Source organism: Oncorhynchus masou, chromosome 12 (assembly GCF_036934945.1).
Source record: "Oncorhynchus masou masou isolate Uvic2021 chromosome 12, UVic_Omas_1.1, whole genome shotgun sequence".
In the NCBI taxonomy this organism is placed as follows: Eukaryota; Metazoa; Chordata; class Actinopteri; order Salmoniformes; family Salmonidae; genus Oncorhynchus; species Oncorhynchus masou.
The window spans coordinates 78459857-78474170 of record NC_088223.1 but is presented as its reverse complement, the minus strand read 5'-3'; the positions used below and the strand labels follow the sequence as shown (position 1 = coordinate 78474170).

At 41.2% G+C, this 14314-nt stretch overlaps 1 protein-coding gene across 1 annotated transcript in view; it reads left to right on the top strand.

The window, feature by feature from the left end:
- Positions 1 to 4055: 4055 nt before the first annotated feature.
- Positions 4056 to 14314, top strand: part of tecta (tectorin alpha) — a 49817-nt gene continuing 39558 nt past the window's right edge. The window contains exon 1 of the mRNA XM_064982064.1: positions 4056 to 4254. The gene's annotated coding sequence lies outside the window, so the exon portion shown is untranslated. The remainder of the gene's footprint in view (positions 4255 to 14314) is intronic.

Genomic DNA, 14314 nt, shown 5'->3' with positions numbered 1-14314 from the left:
TGAGAAATAGTTGGTGAACCAGGCAAGGCAATCATTAGAGAAACCAAGTCTGTTGAGTCTGCCGATAAGAATGTGGTGATTGACAGAGCCGATAGCCTTGGTCAGGTCGATGAAGACTGCTGCACAGTACTGTCTTTTATCAATGGCGGTTAAGATATCGTTTTGGACCTTGAGCGTGGCTGAGGTGCACTCGTGACCAGCTCGGAATCTGGATTGCAGAGCGGATAAGGTACTGTGGGATTCAAAACGGTCGGTGATCTGTTTAACTTGGCTTTTAAAGACTTTATAAAGGCAGGGCAGGATGGATTATAGGTCTGTAACAGTTTAGGTCTAGAGTGTCTCCCTCTTTGAAGAGGGGGATGACCACGGCTGCTTTCCAATCTAGAATTCTCAGACGATACGATGTAAGCACTTCCACTGACGATTTTGTAAACGCTGCCTGCATACAGTCCAGCCAATGCAGCTCCATTTCATAGGCTGCAGTAGCCTTGTGGGCTCGGTAAGGGAGACACGTCAGGTCCATTCCACAAACCTCGGTTCTCTCTCTCCGGCATTCATGTTTAAGCTTAGCTGCAGCTATGTTTCCATTCCATAGGTGCCAGGTGTTGGGTTTCTGGGGATTCCCCTCTCTACTCCCCTCCTTCATTTCCCACCAAAATGTATTTAATCCGGAGCCTATGAGTGGTATAGCTATGTCCACCACCACAAGACCCCTTCTCAAGGCAACTCAGTGCAACACTATCCCGGTGAAGGGTGTCAACTGGAACTCAAGACCCATTAGGGACTTCAGATTAGGCTCAGAGGTGCTTCTCATATCCCAAATGGGTCCACATTTAGTGGGATAGAGGTTATACAGGTCTGGGTGTGACTTGACAACTCTGTGGCATCTGAGGATATTCACAGACATGTATCATGTCACGTCATACCTTACTCACTTCTACCGAAATGGGAATCCTTCCTCAGGTGCATTCTCATTGGCCTCTCACCTTTGTAAATTGAGTTGTCTGGTTCCTGATGCAAATGATGTCTGCACTCTTGTTGGCTGGTGTCTTTCTAACTATGCCGTGTCTGAAAGACCTATCAAATTGTATTAGTCACATGCGCCGAATACAACAGGTTTAGACCTTACAGTGAAATGCTTACTTACAAGCCCTTAACCAACAATGCAGTTTAAATAAAGATATGAAAAAGAAATAAAAGTAACAAGTAATTCAAGAGCAGCAGTAAAATAACAATAGCAAAACTATATGCAGAGGGGTATTGGTACAGAGTCAATGGTTGGGGGGGGGGGAGCACTGGTTGGTTGAAGTAATATGTACATGTAGGTAGGGATATTAAAGTGGCTATGCATAGATGATACCAATAGAGTAGCAGCGGTGTAAAAGGAGAGGGGCAATGCAAATAGTCTGGGTGGTTTTTGATTATGATCCACTGGCTTTAGGTCGTACATTTCATAATTTATAGTTTTGACTGATAGGAAGTTGCTTTCCTGACCTGTTTTGTGGGAGACCTGAAAAAGCCAACTACTGCAGTCACCACCACGGAGCTCAAGTCTTCCAACTGGAGCCAGTCCCACAACCGCCTGGATCACTGCAACAACTTGGCTGCAAAATAATCAGGCTTAATTGGTGTCACCCAGCCTGGAGGTGCTGAAAGCTCCACCTCCCCTCACTCCCCATCCTCCAGCCATAATGTGACTGTGAACCACATGAGACACATTTGGCTGATGCCATCGCGACCTCCCTCAGCCAATTCAGCCGGCCGGCTCTAAATCCCAACTTCCAGCCCCAGCAGAAGCTCTGCCACCAGGCAGGGGTTTGAGCTGAGGTCTCCTTGGCCTGGGCCTTCTCTGACTGGAGCACCAGGCCCACCAGTTCCAGTTCCTCCACAGAGGGAAGTCTAGGCTTCTGGAGACAAACAGGCTGGTGATAGGGTTACCAGGCTGTGAAAACGAGGCTGCCCCGCTAATGCAGGGTCACGCAGAGGTTGGGAGGTGGTGGGGGGTGAGTTGTTGCGTTACCTCTTCACGCCCTTGTTCCGTATCTAAGACCTGGCCGGGCAGGCGGTATCCTGATCTCCCCCATTGCATTATGGAGCTGGACCAAGGGCAGGTTGGGCTGAACGGAGCCCATTGTGTGCCCAGGAGAAGGAGTCTTTTGGGAAGGTGGATTTGGGTTACCACAAGGAGGTTCTCCATTGTGGAGGAAAGAAGAGGAGAGGAGGGCAAGGCCAACTGCTGGGCATAGGGGGAGGTTAGAGTGTTGATATGGAGTGGCCCCCTCTGGGGATTGGGTGACTGTTGTGCTGAGCTCACCCAGAATCCATTCCAGGATTATTTTTTTTGGATGGTTGGTCAAGCTTGATGGGCTCTCCAGAACTTCTGATGTTTGATACAACCCGACTCTGTTCTCACCTGTCACTGTGGTCCCACATAAACGGTTGATGTAATGCTTTTTTACTTATTGGGGCAAATGGATCAGTCCGTTTCAACCATGACTTTTATTTTCTCAACTTTTTTACAATTGAAACGACAATCAGACCATTTAGTCATAGTTCAACCTCCTTAGGAAGACTATGTTCCTGGATATATCTATGTCATCCTGTCCTCCATTTCGGCATAGATGTGTGCACACCTTACATAGGGCAAATATGCAGTGTCACCTCAGCTGAGCTCAGTATGTAACAACCAATTTGATTATATAACACTGTCCCCATTCCCAGTGAGCTAAATGGAGAGGGAGCGACCATTATCCTCTCACTATCATGTCCTTGTTGTCTAAAGAATTTTGTTTGGGCAGATGAGAGTGTGAGTGAGTCCATGCGAGAGAGAGAGGGTTCAAGTGAAAATCCGGCCTATCGTCCCCATCTCAATTTCTCCCACTTCTCCTTGTCCTCGACATTTCCCAAAACACTGACCGTTAGCACAGGAGGATCCCGGTCCCTTCAGGCCCACTGGGATCATGTTGTTTTTTGTCCCCTTTTGTTTGTCGCTCTCTTTCACAGGTTGGTTAAGAGTATGTGCTTTTTACACAACAAGGCATGGGAGGTGTAAAAGAATCCTCCACAGAGAGCCCCTACACTGGTCAATGGGAGCCCCGGGTCGACCCTCAGTCCTGCAGCCTTTCACACATCCTGCTCCCACCTCTCCAGTTACCTCCACTGTCCCCCTTACAACAAAGACCCAAGTGACTCCCCTCTCCTTCCCAGACCCTATCAGCACGGATCCACCTACGATTTCCCTTATGCCTAATCTCTCCGGGATCTATGGAAATGAGGTGCGCTGTGTGTCCCTGTAAATGAGGCCATCCCTAATTAAATAGAAGCACACAGTGTGTCCTAAGTGACTCATGTTAATTCTGTAACTCAAACTACCCAAGGTCTTGAAAAAGCAAGGTTTTAGTATGTGTGTTTTTCTCTCTCTTTGTGTCCATAAAATAACCCAGAGTGAGACTGGGCTGCTTTGGCTGGGTCTGAGTCACTCCGGTAGAAAGCTTTAGCCATACATAGACAGACCCTGTCGACAGGGCTGATGGGGGGGTGGGGGGAGAGAGAGAGATCAGGGCCCAATCCATGGGGCTGACATTTATGTCCAAATTCCTGTCTGTTTAAACCGTTTTGCCTTCCATGCTTGGAGGGAAATAAGGTCTAGTTTCAATATTTTGCGGAAATAAGGTCTAGTTTCAATATTTTGCCTTTGCTTGTGTAGTATTTCCTCCCTCATTTCCAGGATCTCTTATTTGCTCTCTCCTCACTTTCTATACACTCTCTCTCCCTCTTTCTGCACTCTCAAAGTCCCCCTCCCCACTTTCCCCAAACACTGATTTCTGATTAAGTTGAACACTATCCCCGGTAAAGTTTGCACCTGCCTCTTTTAGTAAAGTTCCTTCCAGAGCTTCGGCAGGGGCTTACACTTTCTCTGCTCCTCTCATTCAAGTATTCTCTTTCTCCCTGCTCCTTTTGAAATCCATTGGATGCCCTAGGCGAGGATTCGGCTGTTTTCTGGGACTCCCATTATTACAGTACCGTTAATCCTGCTGGAAGTGGACGAGAAGTGCTCCTCTGTTTGGATGTCCACCCCCCCCCCCTCCCACCACCATCACCACAACAACCACCACCACCCCTCAGTCTTTCTCCAGTCCTCTCCTCACTTCTTTTAAACTCTGTGGATGTTCCCAGCTGGATGGAACACAGCTGTGTACTGGAGGCAGCCTGGTGAGAGTGGTGAGGAGCTAAATGTCCATCTTCTGAAAGCAGGTGAGTGGTCAATCTATCTGCCTCTTCCTCTATCTCTCTTTCACTCCAGCAGGTTCCTCACCGACAAGTGGACAGTTAAGGTGCACCTGATTCTGACTCCTGGATAGGTGTGTGTTTTATACTTGTTTATCCTTGGCATCTCATAGCTTTTTGAAGATAATCCCTGTCACTGATAGACATGGTGTTTACAGCATTTAAGGTATCAGGACATTTTATAGCCTCACCCATTTCAGCTCTTATGAAATATGGACATGAGAGTATAGAGGACGTCATATTGCTTTATGAGCATGTGTATGGTGATGTCTCACAGGGAAGATGACGGAGCTATCCTTGGCATTTGGTCTTGGAATAATGTAATGCCTTTCTTTCATTAGTTAATACTGTATTAAGATTATATGTTCAATGTTATAACATTGCTACTGCTGAGCATCTGGCAATATAGTTTGACTTGACAAGTATGTGCCAATGAAGATGTGTGTTGAGAAGTTAATCAGTCTGTCGTTTTAATAGAATTTCAGTAACATTAGCCATCAGTCCCTAATCTACTTGTGTCTTCAGATACATGGCAATAATTATGCTATATTTGAATGTTCTACTAGCTGTATTATTTCATGGATTGAATACTCCCACAATTGTTTGTGTTCTATTAGTTGTAGCTGGAGTAAACTCCTGATACATTCAGAAGTTTAGGGAACTGGAGTGTGAGCCCAGAGTGGTTGTGTTTACACCATTAGAAGAGCTCTTTCTTTTGAAAGTGCAGTCCCTGAGTGCATTCCCGGGCTTTATCTCCATTGTTCTGTTGAAACATTATGGATTAAATGTCTGTCAGATAGCGTGGGGGGGAACTGAAGGAGTGAAAATAGCAGTTGTGGTAATCTCTGTGTTGACAAAGCATGACGACAGGGTGATGACTGAACGATGATCCCCTCTCACCAGGGTCCACTAACCTTGGCACACCTGAACACAATTTACCATCAGGCTGAATACTGTACACGCATTAAAGAGATGACAGTGGAGATTTGGGAGAGACATGCTTCATTCACATCACATTCCCCATAGATCACAATGAGGATAACTGGGCACACCAAATCATTTCAACATGGACATTTGGGTAATATTTGGTTGAGACGTTGTTCAATGAGATTTCAACCTTTATTCACCCACTCAAAAAGACTGTCAGACGTTTGTTGAAATCCCATTGTGTTATCACTGGGCTTTCAACCATTTAATAGCACAACAGAGTTAAAATGGGAATACATTTCATCACTGTGCTTCCTCTCATAGCACAACCAATTGACCTGAATTGCAGTTGAGATTGCATTAAAAGTACATAATGCAAGTGATCCAAGCTGTTTGAGATTCTGCGCATATTATTATAGCAGTTGTGAAGATCTCCACAGACCAGCGACCTGCATGCTATCTTGATTATGATTACATAAGAAGTTACTGTAGGCTTAACTCAAAATGTGGCCATGGATGTGTTACTCGTTTTAATGTTGAATAAATACTGTTACATTAGTTTAGTAGCCTTAACTTTTATGTGACTCCAACATCAATTATTAATTTGTAGATTAACTGAATATTGATTTCTGTTTGGTTGACAACGCAACCAAATATCAACATTTTAAAGGATATCCAACATATCAATTGTTAATTTGTAGACTTGATGGAATTAAAGCCAGTCTAAGTCAGTGGCACAGATGGAACTATCTAAGCAGAAGATGAATCTCCTTCAAATGTTGGTAATTGGTTGTCTTGACAACCAAACACAATTCAATATCAAGTTTGTCTACAAATTAATCATTGATGTTAGATTCCTGTCTCCATCTCAACCAAAATCTAAGTTAAAGAATTGGACTACATTTAAGGACTAAACTTACATTGTTGGTTGAGATGGAGATGAATCCAACATTTGAATGATTTACTTGAAGATAACATTTGAAATCAACCAAAGCTCGAAACTCTAGGCCTATATGTATTGTCTGTATTCAGTTGAAATGAAAGCTGTTGATGACTTTGCAAATGCTATAAAGGCCTAATAAATAATATCATTATTATGAGACTTATAAAGTATGGTAACATTTAATTTGCTTTGTTAAACCTACCCTTTGGAATGACTTCGATAGCTGGTGGTGCCTCCATGCATCTCACTTCAGTCTCTCGATGGACCCACTCTTCTCACGTAGAAACACCCCCCCAGCCGCTATACATAAGGGATAAACGGCAACATTCGGTGCATTACCTTGGAATAATGCTGCAGGACGAGGTGGAGCCCAGTCCCTTTGCAGAGTTAATTTTTTAAAGATAATGTACAGAACAGAGGCGTTTATCGTTAAATAAAGGTACAAATATATTTTACATTTTTTTAAATATAAATCGTGCTTATTCCACATTTGCATAAGAAAATAATATGAAAGCACTAATTTACCAGTATAAAAACTTTTGCCGTTGATATTTTCATAAGCGACAGTAGGGACCAGAGGAATTCATGTTCATCACTCACCATGTTAGGTCATCAGATGCTCCAAAAAAAAGTATCTGCAAAAATAAATGAATGCTAGTTAGCTAGCTACGTTTTTTCCTTGTTGGACCTGCATTTACAATGTATCCAATTTTGGTTGGGTGGTTGTTGGTTTAGCTTTCTGTGACTTTGAAGCAAGTCCGGCCTACATGTGAAGGTGCTTATTGCGTCATGATTGCAAGGTGTCCCAATGTCTTTTCCAACTGTCCCGATATCTTGTTTTAATGTACATGCTAACCAATCAAAAACAAGCATTCAATAATGCTGTGGTATGATTTAATTTAATTCACAAGGTATTACAAACTGGCCACAGTATTTAACTGTCAGTCTTTCTCCAATTCATTTACAATGACATATCCACATATTTTTGGTATGTTAGGGGAGGAGTAGGAGCTTAGAAGCCCTAAAAAGGCATAGTGCCTCAAAATACAAATACAGTTGAAGTTCGAAGTTTGCATACACTTAGGTTGGAGTCATTAAAACTAATTTTTCAATCACTCCACACATTTCTTGTTAACAAACTATAGTTTTGGCAAGTCGTTTAGGACATCTACTTTGTGCATGCTTTTTCAGCTACTTTGACATCGGTAATTTTTCCAACAATTGTTCACAGACAGATTGTTTCACTTATAATTCACTGTATCACCATTCCAGTTGGTCAGAAGTTCACATACACTAAGTAGATTGCCTTTAAACAGCTTGGAACATTCCAGAAAAGTATGTCATGGCTTTAGAAGCGTCTGATAGGCTAATTGACATCATTTGAGTCAATTGGATGTGTACCTGTGGATGTATTTCAAGGCCAACCTTCAAACTCAGTGCCTTTTTTGCTTGACATCATGGTAAAATGAAAATAAATCAGCCAAGACCTCAGAAAAACAATTGTATACCTCCACAAGTCTGGTTCATCCTTGGGAGCAATTTCCAAACGCCTGAAGGTACCAAGTTCATCTGTACAAACAATAGTACGCAAGTATTAACACCATGGGACCACGCAGCCGTCATACCGCTCAGGAAGGAGACACGTTCTGTCTCCTAGAGATGAACGTACTTAGGTGCAAAAAGTGCGAATCAATCCCAGAACAACAGCAAAGGACCTTGTAAAGATGCTGGAGTAAACAGGTACAAAAGTATTTATATCCACAGTAAAACGAGTCCTATATCGACATAACCTGAAAGGCCGCTCAGGAAGGAAGAAGCCACTGCTCCAAAACCGCCATAAAAATGCCAGACTAAGGTTTGCAACTGCACATGGGGACAAATATCGTACTTTTTGGAGAAATGTCCTCTGGTCTGATGAAACAAAAATAGAACTGTTTGGCCATAATGACCATTGTTATGTTTGGAGGAAAAATGGGGAGGCTTGCAAGCTGAAGAACACCATCCAAACCGTGACGCACGTAGGTGACAGCATCATGCTGTGGGGGTGCTTTGCTGCAAGAGGGGCTGGTGCACTTCACAAAATAGATGGGATCATGAGGCAGGAAAATTATGTGGATATATTGAAGCAACATCTCAAGACATCAGTCAGGAAGTTAAAGCTTGGTTGCAAATGGGTCTTCCAAATGGACAATGACCCCAAGCATACTTCCAACATTGTGGCAAAATGGCATAAGGACAACAAAGTCAAGGTATTGGAGTGGCCATCACAAAGCCCTGACCTCAATCCTATAGAAAATTTGTCAGCACAACTGAAAAAACGTGTGCGAGCATGGAGGCCTACAAACCTGACTCAGTTACACCAGCTCTGTCAGGAGGAACGGGCCAAAATTCACCCAACTTATTGTGCAAAGCTTGTGGAAGGCTACCCAAAATGTTTGACCCAAGTTAAAGAATTTAAAGGCAATGCTACCAAATACTAATTGAGTGTATGTAAACGTTTGACCCACTGGGAATGTGATGAAATAAATAAAAGCTGAAATAAATCACTCTCTCTACTATTATTCTGACATTTCACATTCTTAAAATAAAGTGGTAATCCTAACTGACCTATGACAGAGAATTTTTACTCTAATTAAATGTCAGGAATTGTGAAAATCTGAGTTGAAATGTATTTGGCTAAGGTTTATGTAAACTTCTGACTTCAACTGTAAGTATTGCTTTATGTAATTTGTTTTTTATGCAAGAGCTACACCTCAAAAAATGATAAATGTAATATTTAAAGAGAATCTTGTTGGAGAGGCCTATGCTGCCACCTACTGTAGTAACAGAAGAGGTGTAGGCATCCTCATAAATAGGAATACACCCTTTTCCATTACTGTATATCCCAGCATACGGACCAAGAAGGACATTTTCTCATTTGAATTGTACCTTACATGAGGAAATATACACATTGATTTCATTGTATATCCTCCCAGGTGCAAACCTGTTTTTTTAGATATAATTCAAGCTATATTAGATCAACACCAGACTGGAACTATTATTTTAGCAGGTGATCAGCCATTTAGCAAGTTAGACAGATATGGCAATAAAAAAAGTGAAATTCAAGGAACCTCCAAAGAGGCTGAACATTTTCATCACTTCAAATATTTTACAGGAACTCTGCAGATTATTATTCCCAACTACAAAATACTTTATTTTGTCTCAAAGTAAGGAAAGCTATTCAAGAATTGACTACATTTTGATTTACAAAAATGCACTCAACAATATAGTGGGTTTTAAAATATATGATACGGTGCCTTAGGAAAATTTTCAGACCCCATGACTTTTTCCACATTTTTTTTTCTCTCAGTAATCTACACACAGTACCCCATAATGACAAAGCAAAAACAGTCTTTTAGAATTTTTGCTAATGTATAAAAAATTAACAGAAATACCTTATTTACGTAAGTATTCAGACCCTTTGATATGAGACTTGAAAGTGAGCTCACGTTCATTCTGTTTCCGTTGATCATCCTTTAGATGTTTCTACAATTTGATTGGAGTCCCTCTGTGGTAAATTCAATTGATTGCACATGATTTGGAAAGGCACACACCTGTCTATACAAGGTCCCACAGAGGACAGTGCATGTCAGAGCAACAACCAAGCCATGAGGTCGAAGGAATTGTTCGTAGAGCTCCGAGACAAGTTTGTGTCGAGGAGAGGCACAGATCTGGGGAAGGGTACCACAAAAGGTCTTCAGCATTGAAGGTCCCCAAGAACACAGTGGCCTCCATCATTCATAAATAGAAGAAGTTTGGAACCACCAAGACTCTTCCTAGAGCTGGCCACCCGGCCAAACTGCGCAATCGGGGGAGAAGGGCCTTGGTCAGGGATGTGACCAAGAACCCAATGGTCACTCTGACAGAGCTCTAGAATTCCTCTGTGGAGATGGGAGAACCCTCTAGAAAACCATCTCTGCAGCACTCCACCAATCAGGCCTTTATGGTAGTGGCCAGACGGAAGCCACTCCTCAGTAAAAGGCATGTGACAGCCCGCTTGGAGTTTACCAAAAGGCATCTAATGACTCTGACTAAGAAACAAGATTCTCCGGTCTGATGAAACCAAGATTGAACTCTTTGGCCTGAATGCCAAGCGTCACATCTGGAGGAAACCTGGCACCATCCTTATTGTGAAGCATGGTGGTGGTAGCATCATGCTGTGGTGGGAATGTTTTTCAGTGGCACGGACTCAAATCAAATCAAAATGTATTTGTCACATGCGCCTAATACAACAGGTGTAGACCGTACCGTGAAATGCCTACCTTCAAGCCCTTAACCAACAATGCAGTTCAAGAAGAGTTTACCAAATATTTATCAAATAAACTAAAGTAAAGAATAATAAAAAGTAACACAAAATAACAATAACGAGGCTATATGCAGGGGGTGCCGGTGTCCAGGGGTACAGGTTATTCAAGGTCATTTGTACATGTTGAGATAGATGTTGAGTGACTGCATAGATAATAAACAGCGAGTAGCAGCAGTGTATAAAACAAATGGGCGGACTATGTAAATAGTCCGGTGGCCATTTGATTAATTGTTCAGCAGTCTTATGGCTTGGGGGTAGAAGCTGTTAAGGAGCCTTTTGGTCCGGACTGGGAGACTAGTCAAGATCGAGGCAATTTGAAAACATTTCTAAAAACCTGTTTTTGCTTTGTCATTATGGGGTATTGTGTGCAGATTGATGAGGGGGAAAACAATTTAATACATATTAGAATAAGGCTGTAACTTAACAAAATGTGTCAAAGGTCAAGGGGTTGGAATACTTTCTGAATGCACTGTATAGTGATATTGGATCATTCTCCTGTATCATGCTTAATTGTACCCACAGAAAATACACTTAGTGACAGAATATGGAGAATGAACCGATTGCATCTTCAAGACCCAAAAGATATTCAATATGTAAATGAAAACAAAAATGAATTTTGCATTACAGATGTAGACCTAGAGGAGCTGGCCCCCTACATAATTTGGGATGCTTTTAAGATGTCCTTTAGGGGAATGATAATCTCATACTCTGCAAAAGTTAAAGCGTCGTGGGTTCGATTCCCGTGGGGCCACCCATAGTAAAAGTATGGCCCCAGCCGACTTAAGTTTTGGACAAAAGCGTTGCTAAATGGGATATATTATTATTATTATATTATTAAATCTGAGTTAGTTATTTATTTATTATTTATTTGTATTCTAGAAAAAAAGTATTTTAGAAAAAAATATAAAAAATCTTTACATGGTAAAGAAGATAATACCAATTCTGAACTTAAACTGGTACAGTGGGGCAAAAAAGTATTTAGTCAGCCACCAATTGTGCAAGTTCTCCCACTTTAAAAGATGAGAGGCCTGTAATTTTCATCATAGGTACACTTCAACTATGACAGACAAAATGAGAAAAAAATCCAGAAAATCACATTATAGGATTTTTATTAGTATATTTGCAGATTATGGTGGAAAATAAGTATTTGGTCAATAACAAAAGTTTAACTCAATACTTTGTTATATACCCTTTGTTGGCAATGACAGAGGTCAAACGTTTTTTGTAAATCTTCACAAGGTTTTCACACACTGTTGCTGGTATTTTGGCCCATTCCTCTATGCAGATCTCCTCTAGAGCAGTGATGTTTTGGGGCTGATGCTGGGCAACACAAACGTTCAACTCCCTCCAAAGATTTTCTATGGGGTTGAGATCTGGAGACTGGCTAAGCCACTCCAGGACCTTGAAATGCTTCTTACGAAGCCACTCCTTCGTTGCCCGGGCGGTGGGTTTGGGATCATTGTCATGCTGAAAGACCCAGCCACGTTTCATCTTCAAAGCCCTTGCTGATGGAAGGTTTTCACTCAAAATCTCACGATACATGGCCCCATTCATTCTTTCCTTTACACGGATCAGTCGTCCTGGTCCTTTTGCAGAAAAACAGCCCCAAAGCATGATGTTTCCACCCCCATGTTTCACAGTAGGTATGGAGTTCTTTGGATGCAACTCAGCAATCTTTGTCCTCCAAACACGACGAGTTGAGTTTTTACCAAAAGGTTATATTTTGGTTTCATCTGACCATATGACATTCTCCCAATCTTCTTCTGGATCATCCAAATGCTCTCTAGCAAACTTCAGACGGGCCTGGACATGTACTGGCTTAAGCAGGGGGACATGTCTGGCACTGCAGGATTTGAGTCCCTGGCGGCGTAGTGTGTTACTGATGGTAGGCTTTGTTACTTTGGTCCCAGCTCTCTGCAGATCATTCACTAGGTCCCCCCATGTTGTTCTGAGATTTTTGCTCACCGTTCTTGTGATCATTTTGACCCCACGGGGTGAGATCTTGCGTGGATCCCCAGATCAAGGGAGATTATCAGTGGTCTTGTATGTCTTCCATTTCCTAATAATTGCTCCCACAGTTGATTTCTTCAAACCAAGCTGCTTACCTATTGCAGATTCAGTCTTCCCAGTCTGGTGCAGGTCTACAATTTTGTTTCTGGTGTCCTTTGACAGCTCTTTGGTCTTGGCCATAGTGGAGTTTGGAGTGTGACTGTTGGAGGTTGTGGACAGGTGTCTTTTATACTGATAACAAGTTCAAACAGGTGCCATTAATACAAGTAATGAGTGGAGGACAGAGGAGCCTCTTAAAGAAGAAGTTACAGGTCAGTGAGAGCCAGAAATCTTGCTTGTTTGTAGGTGACCAAATACTTATTTTCCACCATAATTTGCAAATAAATTCATAAAAAATCCTACAATGTGATTTTCTGGATTTTTTTTTCTCATTTTGTCTATCATAGTTGAAGTGTACCTATGATGGAAATTAAGGCCTCTCTCATCTTTTTAAGTGGGAGAACTTGCACAATTGGTGGCTGACTAAATACTTTTTTTGCCCCACTGTATATGATATTTTACTTTTGAAGAGAGCCAACAGCTTCAGGTTAAACTAAAAAAAGCATACTATTTTATGCCAAATAAACCTGGTAAACACCACACAGCCCTCACAAAATGAGTACACACCAAACCAGTTTATAATTTTTAAAGAAACAAATGCTTTAATTAGAAACAACAATGTCAGATTTATGTCTTAAGTGTAAAACTGACACTAACTCAATAATTCATAACTTCTGCGAGAGCCATCAAGTCCAAAAGTTAAAGGTAGAGTTAGAAAGTTGGATGTCAGAAGTTTGACAATGTAAATTGACTTTTAATCCACCCATCTGCATATTCCAAGACATGGCAAATGGGGGTGCGGTGAGATACCCAGTGGGTTGGACAATATTATTTTTGTGACAAACTGAATATGCTATTACATAAATACTGGGAGTCAAATGATACTCCAACGTTAAGAGAATGGAAGAATATACTGCTTCATTATTTTAGACAGAAAAAAAACACAATTTGTCATATGGGGTAGAGTCTTACAAGTATTAGAAACAACACTGAGTGTGGATACGATGGGAACTTGGGTCTGCGCAAGTGTGACATCAAAAAACAAAAATATAATGTATCAAAATAGGAATGACTTCGATAGCAACAGTGAAATATATTCATTTATTAAGAGATCTCTCAATAATCATTCTCACAATAGCACATTGTTAGTAGTGACAAAGCTAAACCAGGGCTTGGTTAAAATCCTGGATGGATAGCCAAACAAATAGCTGTAAATAGATCAACTCTCCAGTAGGATGTGTTGCCTCGCCGATAGTTTTTTTTTCTGATAGTGGATCTGACATTGTTTCAAAGGTACAAATTCAACATATTTTATGCAAGGTTTGCCTATGTTGAAAATTGGTTACAATGATGACATAATCCTATGGTTGAAATTCCACCAGTTTACGTTGATTACTTTTGTCAAATCCAATATATTTTCCACATAGATTCTACGTCACAATATGTTGTAAAATTACTTCGAAACAATGTTGGTTCAACCAGTTTGTGCCGAGAATGTTGCATATGATACTGTATCTCTCATTCTTAGCAAAAAGGTCAAGAGCCACATTAACTAATACATTAAAAAAATATACAAATTTACATAGATCTAGTTTTATAAATGAATGTTTTTTAAACTACATCTACAAACGCTTAATTTGGATCATGTAGAACAATGGGCATGGATATCAATTAACATTGTCCATTATGAATAAAACATGCTA